The sequence below is a fragment of the Microcebus murinus genome, chromosome 16 (genome assembly GCF_040939455.1).
Source record: "Microcebus murinus isolate Inina chromosome 16, M.murinus_Inina_mat1.0, whole genome shotgun sequence".
Taxonomy (NCBI): Eukaryota; Metazoa; Chordata; class Mammalia; order Primates; family Cheirogaleidae; genus Microcebus; species Microcebus murinus.
In genome coordinates, this window is record NC_134119.1 from 40,118,937 (window position 1) to 40,134,689 (window position 15,753).

The window sequence follows — 15,753 nt, forward strand, 5'->3', positions numbered from 1 at the left end:
TAGAGGGTCAAGAGAACAGAATATTTTGAAGTAGTGCAGTCTCAGTGAAATGGTAGATGTGCTCTTATGTATCCATAAGGAAGCATTACAAAGTCATGGTTAGGAACAAGGCTCTAGAGTCCCTTGGACATGAATTCAAACCTTGGCCCTGGCACGTTCTACTTTCAAGCACAAGTTACTTAATCTTTCTAAGCTTCAGAGTTTCCTCACTTGTGAAATGAATATTATGAGATTTCTTTGTTTCTTGTTAGAATTGCATTAAATAAAGGGCGCAGCACAGTCTTGGCAAGTAGTAAGTACTTGATATAAATGTTAGCTGTTGTATTTATTATTGTGAGGTCTTTGAAAGGTGTACACTTATACAGTAACCTTTTTTTTGCAAAAGCCTGTGCAAAAAGCTCTTCTAAAATAACTCAGTATTTGGGAACTTACCTTATAATTTCTTTATCAGGCTAGAATGGAAAAGGCACAGAAATATTTTGAAGACCCCATGCCCAGCCTTGCATGCCTACTGGGAAGACCTGACTGACTTGCCTTCTCAAAATACTTGAATAACTCTCAGCATCTATTTCATTGCTTCTGAGATGCTCTCACTGTAATGTGGATATGTTGATATTCATATAGTTTACTTGTGCTAGAGGTAGGAGAGACTTTGAGGTTAACATAGTCCACTGTCTCAGGCTTCTTTCCCTAAGATTCTTTTGGTGTACCCTCCCCAGAGAACTGGCTTCATCCTGAGGCTAGCAGCAAAATAGCTGCAGTAGCTCTAGGCCCTGAATCCATGCACGGCATCTGCCTAAGGAATAGAAAGATTGTCTCTTCCTCTGTTCTTCCCCTAAGAGTCAGAACTTTTCTCAGAAACCCTCATAAAACTAACCCTAGAATCTCAGTGGCCTGAATTGGGTCATGTGCCCCTTCCTGAACCAATTCTGGTCACTAGGGCAATGCCATGCCCTGATCAAGTAATTTATAAGAGGGATGGAATTATCTTTAAGCTAATCAGAAACAGAATTGTGTTTTTGTTAGGAAGGATGTTTTTCTATGATTAAGGGATGGATGCAGAGTTGATTGGTCAACTAGGAATTATGTTGGCTGCTGATAACAGTATTTAAATAAGACAGGTTATTCTTTTCTCAAGAAATACTAAGTCCAAAGTAGATAATCTGTTGCTGGCTTGGCAGTTCCACAGTGCTATCAGCCAATCTAAATCTTTCTCTCTACTTCACCATCCTTATCACATAACTTGCATTCTCATGGTCACCTTGTGGTCACAAGTGGGCTTCTGGCTCTTCAAACAGTCCTTGAGGCAGGAAGAAGTAGGAAAGCAGAGGGCAAAGGATACCCTTTAACATATCTTAAGTCCCAACCAACATGTTCAGTTTACATCCCATTGTCCCTTCTTATTTGGAAGGAGGCTGTTAAATGTATTTTCTTAGCTGGACATATTGCTATTCCCAGTAACGCAGTGATTCTGTTGCTATGGAAGAATGGGAAATGGATATAGGCCTGTCAGTGGGTGCTGCACACCACAGGAGGCTGCCAACAATGTGTCCACTATACCTTCTATTTGGAGGAAACTGCTGTTTTTATGTTTACTGTCTTTCTATTCATGATTTTTTAACCATACTTTACATAATGTTTCATAAATCACTGTTCCCATTTTACTACATCATGAGTATTTTTTTATGACAGTTATTAAACAGAAGCTTCTTAACCACTCAACTTATCAGATACTTAACAGATACTAGATTAACAGATCATTTCCATTCTCACTATAAAGCTTAATTAAGTGATTAATTCTCATGGCCTTCTGAATGTTCTCTACTAGTAGACTATTCTCTGCTACACTGTCCAGTGCAATAGGTACTGGGTGTGTGTAGCTGTTTAAATTTAAATTACTTAAAATTAAGTTAAAAATTCAGTTTCTCAGTCTCAATAGCCACTGTTTTTAATTCAGGTTACTGTATTGGACAGCCAAGATATAGAACATTTTCATCATTGCAGAAACGTCTATTGGACACCATTGCTTTAGAGCACCAGCACACTATAGCTCTCTCCCATTTGGTTTTAGGGGCTAGTGATTAAAGTCATCAACTTGAAACTAGAGTATGCCTGGGTTTGCATTCTTTCTCTGCTATTTACTAGTTGTGAGACCTCAGACAAATTACTTAACCTTACTATGCCTCAGTTTCCTTATTTGTAAAATAGTGACCATGGTGGTATGTAGATCATGAGGATTAAAGGACTTAATATGTGTAGAGTACTTAAAACAGTGCCTGGCAGACCTTAACACATTATAAATATTTGCCATGATATTGATGGTGATGATCAAAAAGAGTCAGCTGGGTTTGTTCCAATACTGATTGAGTTTTGCTATTGTAATTACAAAATAATTAAATGTTATGTTAACTAATGAAATATGAGGGCAAAAAGGAAAAAAGATATTGCTTTTGTAAGATGAATGTGTTTGAAAGACCTGACAAACATAAATGGCTAAGGAAAAAAGGTTTTGTCAAATTAGTAGTGGAAGAGACCTGAAAAGATTGAAGAAAAAAATTTATCAAAATGGAGGATTCAGTCTTCAGAATACGTCACAAGTGTCTTTCCAGTAAAAACTGGAAATGTAGACATGCATCATGGATGTGGTTTCTGCAGGAATTTTTAATTAGTTGAGCTTATTCTAAAAGAAAAGGCCTTGGTCCATTATCAAGTATTTGGCAAATAAACATACATTTTTAATGATTCCTCTTTTTAAAAATGAATTACACCATTATTGATACTGATCACATCAGGGATAGAGCTTCTACTTTATTTATTTTTAAATTGTTATGTATGGGTTACAGTTCATCAATTGAAATGAATAGTATCATCAAGCCCTATGTTGGACATGTACGTTGTTTTTCAGTTTTAAGTATTAAATATATATTTATTTATTTATGTATTTTAAGGCTGGTCAAGTGAAGCAGTAGGAGAATTTTAAGTATTATAAATGATTATCTGGTGGTCTTCTTTCCAGCTAAATCTTCTCTAATCAGTATGTTTTGATCCAAAGACTTCAGAGGAACTTTCTTCCCTTCCTTATTGAAAGGCCTAGATTTCAGTCTGGGAGCCATTATAATAATCATAAAAGAGGGCATGTGGCATTCCAGATCTAATTTTGCTTTTGGATGTAGCTCATTTTCTTCTGTGGCCCACTCATTTTAATTTTTTTCTTTTCTTTCTTTTCTTTTTTTTCTTTTTATTTTTTTTAAAGAGATGGGGTTTCTCTCTGTTGTTCAGGCTGGAGCAAAGTGATGCCATGGTGGCTCATTGCAGCCTCAAACTCCTGGGATCAAGCTCAAGGGATCCTCCTGCCTAAGCATCTCATGTAGCTGGAACTACAAGTGCATGCCACCATGCCTGGCTAATTTTTTTAATTTATTTTTTGTAAAGACAGTTTCTCATTATGTTGCCCAGGCTGGGTCTTGAACCTCTGGCCTTAAACCATCCTTCCACCTGAGCCTCCCAAAGTGCTGGGATTATAGGTGTGAGCCACTGAGCCCAGCCCCTTTAATTTTTAATTTTTTAAATTAAATTTTACTGTTTTAGAGACAGAGTCTTGCTCTGTCATCTGAGCTGGAGTACAGTGGCATGATCATAGCTTACTGTAGCCTCGAGCTCCTGGGCTCAAATGATCCCCTTGCCTTAGCCTCCCAAGTGCTGGGATTATAGGCATGAGCCACTGAGCTTAGCCCAATCACTGATTTTAAATAATGTTTAATATACCAAAAAGTTTGGACATCCCAGAGAGTTCAGTCTCATGGAATTTGTTCTGATGTGACTTTTTCCAGCTCACATAGCACTTTGTTTGAACTTTTCTTTTTATAGCATTTCTTATAAACAGATTCCTCCATAATTACTTTTGCATTCATTTTGTTTTGTGTCTGCTGCTAAACTCTTAGCTTGTTGAGGACAGGAGTCCTTCACTGGACCTTTGCGTATCCGAACATATAATGTGTGTTGAATTTGTGTTTGTGGAATGTGTGAATGAATCAATGTCACTTTCTTCTGTTATTATGTAGCTGTCTTCAGTAACATTTTCCTTTGAGTTCATTGTCAGTAGAGTCTCTTTTCAATAGCTCAGATTGCATGTTAGAGCAAAATGTTTATAAGGTTATTTAATGTTATAAGGTAATATTAAATATTCATAAGGTAATTTAAAATATAAACAAAGGTAGAGAGAATAGTATAAAGAAACCCCCATTACACATCATGTAATGTCAACAATTACCAATATTTTAGAGCAAAATTTGATTTGGGATTAGGGTAAAGAAAACATGAGGATTTGGGGATGTCCATTTTTAGAAGAGAAGCAGGGCAATATGGTGGGCAGGGTAGAAAAAGGAGGTTGGTGGTCCAAAGACAAACCTGCCTACCTATCTTATAGGGTTATCTTGAAGATTACATGAATTGATACGTGGAAGTGCAAAGAACAATGCCCAGCACATGGTGAGTACAACTTAAGTGTTGCTGCTGCTGCTGCTGCCATTACTATCTCTACTGTATAGCTTGAGGGAGCTGAGAGTAGTGGCCATGGCACTTACTACCTTAGTGACTTTGGACACCAAGCTTTCCTGGCTGCAGTTTCTTCTTTTAAAAAATGGAAATAATAATAGTGACTTATACATAGCATTTTATACCACATAGGCAGTGAAATAATACATGTAAATGTGTTCTGGATTAATTAACATTAATCACAATTTTCCAGAGTAGTGTTCTAGTCTGCAGGGGGGAATCATGTTTCTGGAGTTTGTATGGGAGTCAGGCCAATTCCTTCCATGGGTTTTCATTCTGAGACTTCATGATATTTGCCCCAGAGTCATTTGTCAGACTCGCAAATAGATATTATAGCACAATAAGCTTGGTTTCCATTTGCAAAATGTTTTTTAAAGCATGAAAACAGTTTCACTTTATGTAGTTTGTCCATATATGCACTGGAAATGAAATACTTATCAACCAAGTTGATAAAGGCTTAAAAATAGTTTTCCTAAGGAGCTGTTTGCTGAGGATTAGTGTTGGAAAAATTTCGTAGCAGAATCTTGTTTCCCCATCTTTGAAATATAAACAGTATCTTTATTTGTCTAGACTTTTCTTATAACAATTTGCTCAACTCCTAATTAAAGACAGCTAGTTCTGTAATCCACAGATTACTTAGCTACTTTCCCAAAGCCAGAATTTCTCTAGAAAATCAGTTTTCTTTCAAGTGAAGACTAAGTTTTAAACACTTTGCCTACTCCTCAGTACTGCAAAAAATTATAATTATGTAGAACATTCATCCAAACCAAACACACATATATCTGTCTGAGATAAGAATTAGATACTGTGGGAAGAGAAATGAAATATCTCTGATGGTTATAATAATTTTCTGCAGTGTTTGTTTGGACAGGACAATCGGCCGTCACGTCCCCTGGGTATGAGCGTTACATAACCCCAGGTCCAAAAGTCAACGCTCTAGACTTAAATTCTCAGAAAATTTTAAAACTTTTAAAACTTTTTTTAAAAATACCACTTGCCATTTAGCTTTGACTATTTAAAAGTTCAGCTTTTACTGTTTCAGATATTAAAAATTTGGCCACCTTAGTATTTGTGATTTATAGCATCTTGTCCTTTTACAAACTTCTTTATCCCAACAAATTAAACCCTTACTCTATGCCTCTAAATAACAAAAACAAACAAATACAAGATATAGTTTTATCTCAAAATGAGCAATATCCTAATGTTACCATTTGACCCCATGACCTGTGAACTCTTAGTTTTTTCCCCCATAGCCTGTTCTATTTAAATGCTCTATTACACAATCTTTTTATTGATTATTTTTCCTAGGATTTCAGTATATTTTGTTGATAATTTCTTTGCAGAGGATATGGAACAAATCATCTCTAGTAGTCATCCAGCCATTGTTATATTAGAAGACATGTTACTTCTGATTTAAACTTCCATTTGATAAGGGTGACAGGAGAAACTTTGGATTTTTATAATTATAGGAATCTTTTATTTAATACCTATTATGTCTCCTTGAGTGAAAGGAAGTCAGAAAGGGGTCTAAATATACCCTTGATCTTCCTTGTTAATCATTGAAAAATGAAATTTGGAACTAGTTTTAGCTTCTGAAGGAATTGGGAATTTTTTTCTAGTACCTGAGGTGTACATTAGGGGTTTTTTTGTTTTTTGTTTTTTGTTTTTTGTTTTTTTTTTTTGAGACAGAGTCTCGCTTTTTTTTTTTTTTTTTTTGCCCAGGCTAGAGTGAGTGCCATGGCGTCAGCCTAGCTCACAGCAACCTCAAACTCCTGGGCTCAAGCAATCCTCCTGCCTCAGCCTCCCAAGTAGCTGGGACTACAGGCATGCGCCACCATGCCCGGCTAATTTTTTCTATATATATTAGTTGGCCAATTAATTTGTTTCTATTTTATAGTAGAGACGGGGTCTCGCTCTTGCTCAGGGTGGTTTCGAACTCCTGACCTTGAGCAATCCGCCCGCCTCGGCCTCCCAGAGTGCTAGGATTACAGGCGTGAGCCACCGCGCCCGGCCTACATTAGGGTTTTTAATGTATGGGATCTTTAGGACCAATATTATTCTTTCATTTAAACATCTACTATGTGCTTACTATTGTGTTGTGTGTTTTACATGGTTTAAGTCATTTAATTCTCACAGAAGTGTTGTTGGGTAGATATGAGGGGATTTCAAAAAGTTTGTAGAAAAATGGAATTAAAAGATAAAAATAAAATATAAACTTTATTTCTCCACATAAACTCCATCAAGGTCAAGACACTTTTTTGTAAGAGATGATACCAGCCATTTAATTCATCCTTAAAGAACTGAGGGTCCTGGGAATTCAACCATGTCAATACTGTCTTTTTTACATTAACTGAAGAAAAATTGCCCTTTAAAGTTTTTTTTTTTAAGATTAAGAAACAAAAAGAAGTCAGAAGGAGCCAAATCAAGACTGTAAGGTGGACGTCTAATGATTTCCCACAGAAATTCTAACAAAATTGCCCTTGTCTGATGAAGGAATAAACAGGGTATTGTCATGGTGGAGAAGGACTCTCTGAAGCTGTCCTGGGCATATTTTGCTAAAGGTTTGGCTCACTTTTTTGAAATAACTTTCATAATAATCAGGTATTATAATTCTTTGGCCCTCCAGAAAGTCAACAAGCAGAACGCCTTGAGCATCCCAAAAAACTGTTACTGTGACCTTTGCTCTTGATTGGTCTACTTTTGCTTTGACTGGACCTAGTCCACCTCTTGGTGGCCATTGCTTTGATTGTGCTTTGTCTTCGGGATGGTACTGGTAAAGCCACATTTCACCTTCTGTTACAGTTCTTCCAAGAAATGCTTCAGGATCTTGATCCTACTTGTTTAAAATTCTGTCTGCAGCTGATCTGGGCACAGAGGTTTTGCCACCAATTGAATGGAAGCTCAACTTTAATTTTTCAGTCAGAATTGCATAAGCTAACCAGTTGAGATAGTCTGTGGTATTGGCTGCTGTTTCTGCTCCTAGTTTCAGTCCTCTTCAATGAGGACACAAAAAAGATTAATTTTTCCTCACAAATTGATATGGATGGTCTACCACACTTCATCTTCAACATCGTCTTGTCCCTTCTTAAAACAAATTTTCTGTTTGTAAACCACTGATTTCTTTGGAGCATTGTAAAGCCTTCTCCTAAAGCATTGATAATTTCACCATTCCTCCCCCCACACTTAAATTTGATGTTTGTTCCTGCTTCAATTTTAACACAATTCATATTGCTCTGATAGGGGTTCTTTTAAAACTGATGTCTTATCCTTCTTAGTGCCTTAAACTAGATCCTGTGCAGATATGTTATAACAATTTAGTACAAGTTTATTTTGGTGCAAAAAAATTTTGAAATCATGCATAGTTTTTTCATAATATGCATTTCCCACGAACTTTTTGAAGACTCCTTGTATGATCTAAATACGCAGCTGCTTAAGATAAAAAGTACATCTTCCTCTTTAGTCTTTCTCACCCTCCTGTCCACATCTAGTCTGTTTGGTTACGGTGCTATAGCAGCAAACCACCCCCCAACCCCGCTGCAATCAGGGAGCCATCAGACAATGGCAGCAGTCTCTTTGCTAGTCTCCCTGATTTGTTTCTTGTCCCATTACAAAATAAATAAATACACATAATTGTATATGCATGTATATAAATCTATTCTTCACTTAGCAGCCAGGGTGACCTTTTTTTTCCAACTTTGAGATAATTGTAGATTTGCATGAAGTTATAAAAATTAATACAGAGAGATCCTATGTAGCCTTTACCCAATTTCCTTTTTTTTTTTTTTTTTTTTGTGAGACAGAATCTCGCTTTGTTGCCCAGGCTACAGTGAGTGCTGTGGCATCAGCCTAGCTTATAGCAACCTCAAACTCCTAGGCTCAAGCAATCCTCCTGCCTCAGCCTCCCGAGTAGCTGGGGCTACAGACATGCGCCACCATGCCTGGCTAATTTTTTCTATATATATTAGTTGGCCAATTAATTTCTTTCTATTTATAGTAGAGACGGGGTCTCGTTCTTGCTCAGGCTGGTTTCGAACTCCTGACCTTGAGCAATCCACCTGCCTCGGCCTCCCAGAGTGCTAGGATTACAGGCATGAGCCACCATGCCCAGCCTACCCAATTTCCATTAATAGTAACATCTTGCAGCACTATAGTCCAATATCACAACTAGGATGTTTTATTGGTACAGTCCACCAGTCTTGTTCAGATTTCCTCACAGAGTGATTTCTTAAAAACATAAATTTGATCATGTCACTCTCAGCTTTAGCACTGCCATGGCTTTCCCTTGCTCATGGATTAACATCCAAACTCCTTAACAGAGCTCCCCAAAGCCTGTGGAACTTAGTGCGTGTCTCTCTAGCCACATTGTTTTTCTTGCTCACCAGGTGCTAGCCAGTAGCAGCTTCCTCCTTTTCCTAGAACCCGTGCCACTAATTCCCTCCTCAAGGTGTTTGCACTGTGTGCTGTGTTCTCTCTGCCTGGGATGCTGTTCCCCAGCATTTCACATTCTGACATCAGCTTAAATGTCACCTCAAGGCAGCCATCCCTAACTGCTCTAACTTAGCCTCCTCTCCACCCTATTTAATTTACTCATTACTTACTCCATTTAATTTTTTTCGTAGAATTTGTTTCTGTCTGAAATTACATTATTTGTTTAATTGCTTTTAGTAAAAGGTAAGCTAAAGAGAGTGGGAACCTTTTCTGTGCTATTCGTTGCTTTGTCTGCCATGCCTAGAACAGGACATGGTGTGTAGTAGGCACTTGATAAATGAATGAATGAACTTTATGGACGAGGAAACTGACTTTCAAAGTGATTAAGTAACTTATCTTACTTAACTCACATAGCTAGTGTACTAGAACCATGAGTGGAAGACACGGCGCAAAGGCCCTAAAGGGAGTGTTGAATTTGGCCTATTCAAAGGACAGGTGGGACCATGAGGCTGATGGGGGATAGACAGTGAGAGGGAGAGTGGTATAGTTTCAGACTGGAGTAGTCAGGAACCAGGTTACCTCAGGCTTTGCAGACTGGCAGGAGTACAGATGTCATTCTAAGCACAGTGGGAAGTATTGGGAAGTTGTAAGCAAGGAGACACCATAAAACAACCTGGTCCACTTAGCACTAGTATTTTACTCTGGTGCTGGACCAAAGTCCCAGTCTGGAAGGATGCTTTTGTTTTCCTTGCTTTGCCCCGTATATGTACACTTTTCGCTTTGAGACCATTTCAGGAAAAGGACTCTGGTCCTGTCACCTTCTGAATAACACCCATTAATTACATCACATTGGTCCTTTCAGTAGGGAATTCAGGCAGAATGATGGGTTTGCTGGAAGGGAAGGGAAGACACGGCGTATGCTGGGCTTTGTGTATGTTCAGGAGGAGGCACTATGTGACACCCGGGTCAGTATCCCAGTGTGCCCTAGCCTCTGATGATTGTGCAGCATAGCTCATGCAGCTTAGAATTCTTCGGGACCACCTCAGCTTTATGTTAGCACAGAAGATATTTCCAAGTAAAGTGTACTGTTTGGGGCAAAGCCTTTGGATCAAGTTTCATCTGAGGCAATATTAAAAACGAGGGCAAGTTCATCAGAAAGCAAATGCAGCAGCCTAGATCAAAGAAAGATTTCATCATGCCCCTTCTGCAAGAGGCTATGAGAAGCCTACAAAAATATACAGCAAAGAAAGACATAACAGCCCTTGTCTTTAAGGAGTTTAAAGTCTCTTTGGAAAGATACCTGCAGACTGAAAGGTAATTGACACTACGAGGCAGTCCTGTGTTAAGTTTCTGGGAGAAGGACTCCAGAGGAGGACAGCCAAGTGATGGCTGAGCCTGGCAAGGCTCACAAAGGAGCTGGTGCTTGACCAGCATTCTGAAGGATGAATAAGAAACAGAGTTAGGAGGGAGAAAAGGTGTTCAGGTGGGATGGGGAGAGAATAAGATCTGGAGATGTGTGAGAAAAAAATGCACTAGAGTATCAGAGGCGTAAGTAAGATCTGTCTGTCTGGAATATATTTAAGAAGGGGATAGAAGGAAAGGAAGGATTCTTGGTCAAGAATTTCCAATTTTCTGCTCATACAAGTAACTCAGGGTGGAAAAATGGGCAGGTGCATGGGTGACTATTTACTGAGATATGATGATAATAACTATGACTTTAGTAGTGCCTTCTCTGTGCCAGGCTGTGTTCTAAAAAACTTTTACTTGTTAACTCATTTAACCCTTATAATAGCTCTATGAAGATAGGTACTATTATTAATATTATCCTCATGTATAGATAGGGAAACTGAGGCAAAGAGAGGGAAAGTAACTTGCCTATAGTGACAGAGTTCTAGATTCCGTGCACTTAACCTCTGTTATGACCTCTCACTTAGTGAGGGCCAGATGGTTTTTTCCCCGTCAGCCTTTTATTATGAAAATTCTAAAACATACAGAAAAAAAGTATAACAAGCATCTGTATCAGACACCTAGATCAAACAGTTGTTCACATTTTCATGCATATGCTTTATCTGCATGTGTGTATGTACTTCAGGTTTGTGCTGATCTATTTGAAAGTATGTTATGGATATGATAATTTGCCCCTAAATACAAAGCAAAGCTTGGAGACATCCTGGTCTCTACTTACTAATTGCCCATTTGAGTGAGGAAGCAGTCAAATATTGTGACAATGAAAAATGCCCTCCCCTCCTCCCACATTTCCAGAAAGCCCTCTAGCAGACTGTGCCTGTTGAATGTCATTGACTTGATTAGTCCCCTAATGAAGGGAGCTGTAGGTTAAATTAAAAGAAAATGTATGCTCACAGAACCCTATAATGATTCATTGTTTAGGTAATGAAGGTGGTAGAACTTATCTGTATTTCTCCTTTTTGTTATACAACCACATATGTTCTAGATTTATGTACAAGCATTCATTTATTCAGTTATACCCTACCACCACCACTTGGTTCCAGAAAGGTTACATGGTAGTTATTTAACCATTAAGTGTCTCCCCACTGAATCAAGTAGGTAATATTTGTAATTCCTGTGCTTTTCCATATAAAGGGACTTGAAGCAGACTCAGGGGGCACACAATATTGAATCTGTTTTTCCCAGCTTTATTTCTCCCTGTTTTGTTGGAGGTACTAAAGGTTTTATCCCAACTGTACTACTCCCTGTGCTCCACTGATCTCTTTAATTTTCAGTTTCCTGTCTAAGTTCATTTGTCAGTCTTATTTCAAATACTATATTGTTCACAAATCATACACATTCTCTCTCATGATACAACCACAGACTGACTTTGTTACATTTGATTGTGTGTTTCCCTTAACTTCCACATATATTTCAGTGGTAATTTCCTGGGCAACTCCTATGTAGCAGGCCTTCGTTTAGGATCATGGAAATAGGTGAATATCTCTCCTAGTTATAATATGCTGCTGCTTTTACTTTCTTTCTTTTTTTTTTTTTTTTTTTTGAGACAGAGTCTCGCTTTGTTGTCCAGGCTAGAGTGAGTGCCGTGGCGTCAGCCTAGCTCACAGCAACCTCAAACTCCTGGGCTCGAGTGATCCTTCTGCCTCAGCCTCCCGAGTAGCTGGGACTACAGGCATGCGCCACCATGCCCGGCTAATTTTTATATATATATATATCAGTTGGCCAATTAATTTCTTTCTATTTATAGTAGAGACGGGGTCTCGTGCTTTTACTTTCTTGATAACTGAAATGGCCTCTTCTTCCCTTATATCCTCTGTAGTATCTGGTACATTGCCTTGCATGGGGTTATTCATATATATATTTCTGAATTCAATTTGGCATAAAAGGAAACATGCAAGTACTTCCAGGTCAGATCTGAATTTAAATCCTGGTGCTGCCATTAGGCAACTTTGGATAAATCATTTAACCTCTGTGCTCTAGGTTCCTTATCTATAAAATGTTGATAATTACACCCATCTTACAGGGTTGTTATAAAGTTTATTTATTTTGTTTTTTATTAAAAATATCTATATTTTTTAGAGACAGGGCCTCGCTCTGTTGCCCAGGCTGGAGTGGAGTGTGGTGGCATGATCATGACTCACTGTAACCTTCAATTCCTGGGCTCAAGCAATCCTCCTGCCTCATCCTCCCTAATACCTGGGACTACATGTGCATGTCATGATGCCTGGCTAACTTTTTGATTTTCTGTAGTGATAGGGTCTTGCCCTAGAACTCCTGGCCTCAAATCATACTCCCGCCTTGTCTTCCCACAGTGCTGGGATTACAGGCATGAGCCACCATGCCTGGCCTGTTATAAAGTTTAAAGATGAATAGTGTGATGTGCCTGGCAGAGTTATTGGCACATAGTAAGTGCCCATGAAGTGGTAGTTTTTGTACAGGAGGTTCAGTCATTCCTGTAGGTCACTTGAGTGAGCAGTGGGTGCATTTGGGATCTTTATTGTCTTGAAGGAAATTCTTGCTTATTCTTGGGGCTTCTCCAAGAAGAAACAGGCTCTGGGGAAGGTCTGGCCCATTGCTGATTAACTGTTCCCTTTTTAGAGTCAATGATCTGAATCTGTGTTTTGGAACTACTTATATAATGTATACCACCTGTTATTTGTGTATTTTTAGAAGTGGGAGTCGAGTAATCCTAATCCTGTCAGTAAAAGAGCAAACTGTTTACCAGAAGCAGAGCTTTTTTCTTAACACTGACTCACACTGACTCATCCTTCTCATTTTCCTTCCCACCGCCTCATAACAACCTCATAACAACCTTGCAAGGGAGAGAATTTTGGGGGAATTCAGTTGGCATACTTTTTTTTTTTTTTAACTTTACAAAGTTGAAAGCTTGAAGGTGTCATGTCATTAATTCCATCTCAGGAAAGGGTAAAGTTTATGGTGCCTTGGAATGGCCAGTATGACCCACAACATGTAGCCAAACATCTCACATAAAAACCCTTGTCTAGTCAAATCAATTCTGTGGGCTGAGAGGTTAGACAAGTGCCTGAAGTGTACATGTTAAGAGTAAACACATTTTGCTCTTTGAAAATTGTTGTCGCCTTAAATTCTGTTGAACCTGGAAAATTTCCTCTTCTGAGATAGGAAACCCAAGCAGAATTAAAGCCAGAGCTATGATGCTTTCACAGATGGATTTGAGATGACAGACACAGAATTCAGACAGCACGTTAGAGTCAGCAAAATGGGGAAGGAAGGTTTATAGATCAGAATGACTAATATCCTTATGCCTTCATTTGACACTCATTAAATGAATATTTACTGATCATCTATGATATGCCTGCTGCTAGGGTTATAACAGTGAATAGTAGAAACATGGTAGCTGCTGCCATAGAGCATTGTAGACCAGTTTATTATAAAAAAAAAACATTTTTAAGGCTGGACACAGTGGCTCACGCCTGTAATCCTAGCACTCTGGGAGGCCAAGGCGGGCGGATTGCTTGAGGTCAGGAGTTCGAAACCAGCCTGAGCAAGAGCGAGACCCTGTCTCTACTATTAAAAAAATAGAAAGAAATTAATTGGACAACTAATATATATAAAGAAAAAAAAGGGTTTTTTGTGTTTTTTTGAGACAGAGTCTCACTTTGTTGCCCAGGCTAGAGTGAGTGCCATTACGTCAGCCTAGCTCACAGCAACCTCAAACTCCTGGGCTCTAGCGATACTACTGCTTCAGCCTCCCAAGTAGCTGGGACTACAGGCATGTGCCACCATGCCCGGCTAATTTTTTGTATATATATTTTTAGTTGGTCAATTAATTTCTTTCTATTTTTAGTAGAGATGGGATCTCGCTCAGGCTGGTTTCGAACTCCTGACCTCGAGCAATCCACCCGCCTCAGCCTCCCACAGTGTTGGGATTACAGGCGTGAGCCACTCCATCCGGCCAAAAAAACCCCATTTTTAACCTCAATTTTACACATGGTGAAATGCTCATGACAAATGCATATACCCGTGTAATCAACACCTCATTACAAGTAGGGACTTTTAACTTGTTTCTACGAGTGAGAGGAAGGATGGGTTTTGAGCAAGGCCCAGACTTGATGCCAATTCCTAGCTAAGAACTGCGATGGTGAGGGAGATGGAGGGAGGGGGATGGAGGGGTTGCAGGTACCAGTGGGGATAGGGTTGGAATAGACAGTGGTTTGCTGGTGGGTAGGAGCTCCCAGCTTGGGAACGAATCAGAATCTTGGTTTTCCTGAGCTGTTTTGAGCAGAGGACAAACCCCTAAGTGCTTTGTAGGATCCAAAGTGTCCACACAAAGCACAGTAGACTGTGTTTTTTCAAGATCTTTCTGGAAGGACTCCCAAGCTGCCTGCATTTTGAAGAAAGCTTCCTGAAAATGGGGGTTGGGGGGGGAAGCAGCTACAGAGATAGGATTTCTTCCAACTTAATTGACAAAACACAGGAAAATAATCACTTTATTGATTTATTTTTGTTCTATGGTGTATGTGACATTTTTCCTTTTCTAAGAGTAGGGTATTAAAAATTTTGTTACAGTTCTGGGTTTTAGGGATTTATTGAAGCTTAGTATCATTTAAATGTTCTATTTTGATATCTGGATTTTTGATAGGGTGCCAGAAATCATTTAACATGTTACTGTGCTATTTTTATTGATGTCATTATTCTTTTTTTTATGTTGTTATTCTTAAAGAAAAGATACTATTGATAGAATTATCCTCAGTGTTAGAAATTAAGAAATATTTTACTTTCAATTAAAAAAACCAAGCAAACACAAAAATGTACTGAGAGATTCACATCTATTCTCCACCTTTTTTTCCCTTTTACAAAAACCACAGGAATAGTGCTTAACGGTTTGCTGCCAAAACACAAGTACATTTACAGAAAGTTCATTTCTCTCTAGATTTTTTGTTTGTTTGTTTCTCCAAAGCTTGCCAAGCTCTATATGTTTTACATAAACTTACAAATATTTTTGTACACGTTGGCCTTAAGCTAAATCCTTCTAGTATCCATACTGCCTTGTATATTTCTGTGTCTAAATTCAGAGATATCATTCTTTCAGTTTTAGGTAAATTATAGAGTAGTTTAGGCCCACTTGATTGAAGCTCACCCACAGTTCTTCAGTAATACTTACAGATTTCATCTGAAAAACATCCTGCTCATACTCTGAAAATATTTCTTTCATCTTAGTACTCCCACCAATTTAGTGTGTGTATATGTAGATTATCTTATTTGTTGTTCCTCATATTTTTAAACAAGAAAATACTTGTTACATGGTAAAGACAAAGAACCCAA

At 38.5% G+C, this 15,753-nt stretch overlaps 1 protein-coding gene across 2 annotated transcripts in view; it reads left to right on the forward strand.

Annotated features, from left to right (window-relative positions):
- Positions 1-15,753, forward strand: part of PKIG (cAMP-dependent protein kinase inhibitor gamma) — an 87,910-nt gene that overhangs the window by 9,962 nt on the left and 62,195 nt on the right. Inside the window, exon 2 of one of the 2 annotated variants that reach the window (XM_076011142.1) lies at positions 4,427-4,488. The exons of the other annotated variant lie outside the window; for it this stretch is intronic. The gene's annotated coding sequence lies outside the window, so the exon portion shown is untranslated. The remainder of the gene's footprint in view (positions 1-4,426; positions 4,489-15,753) is intronic. 2 annotated transcript variants of the gene reach the window in all.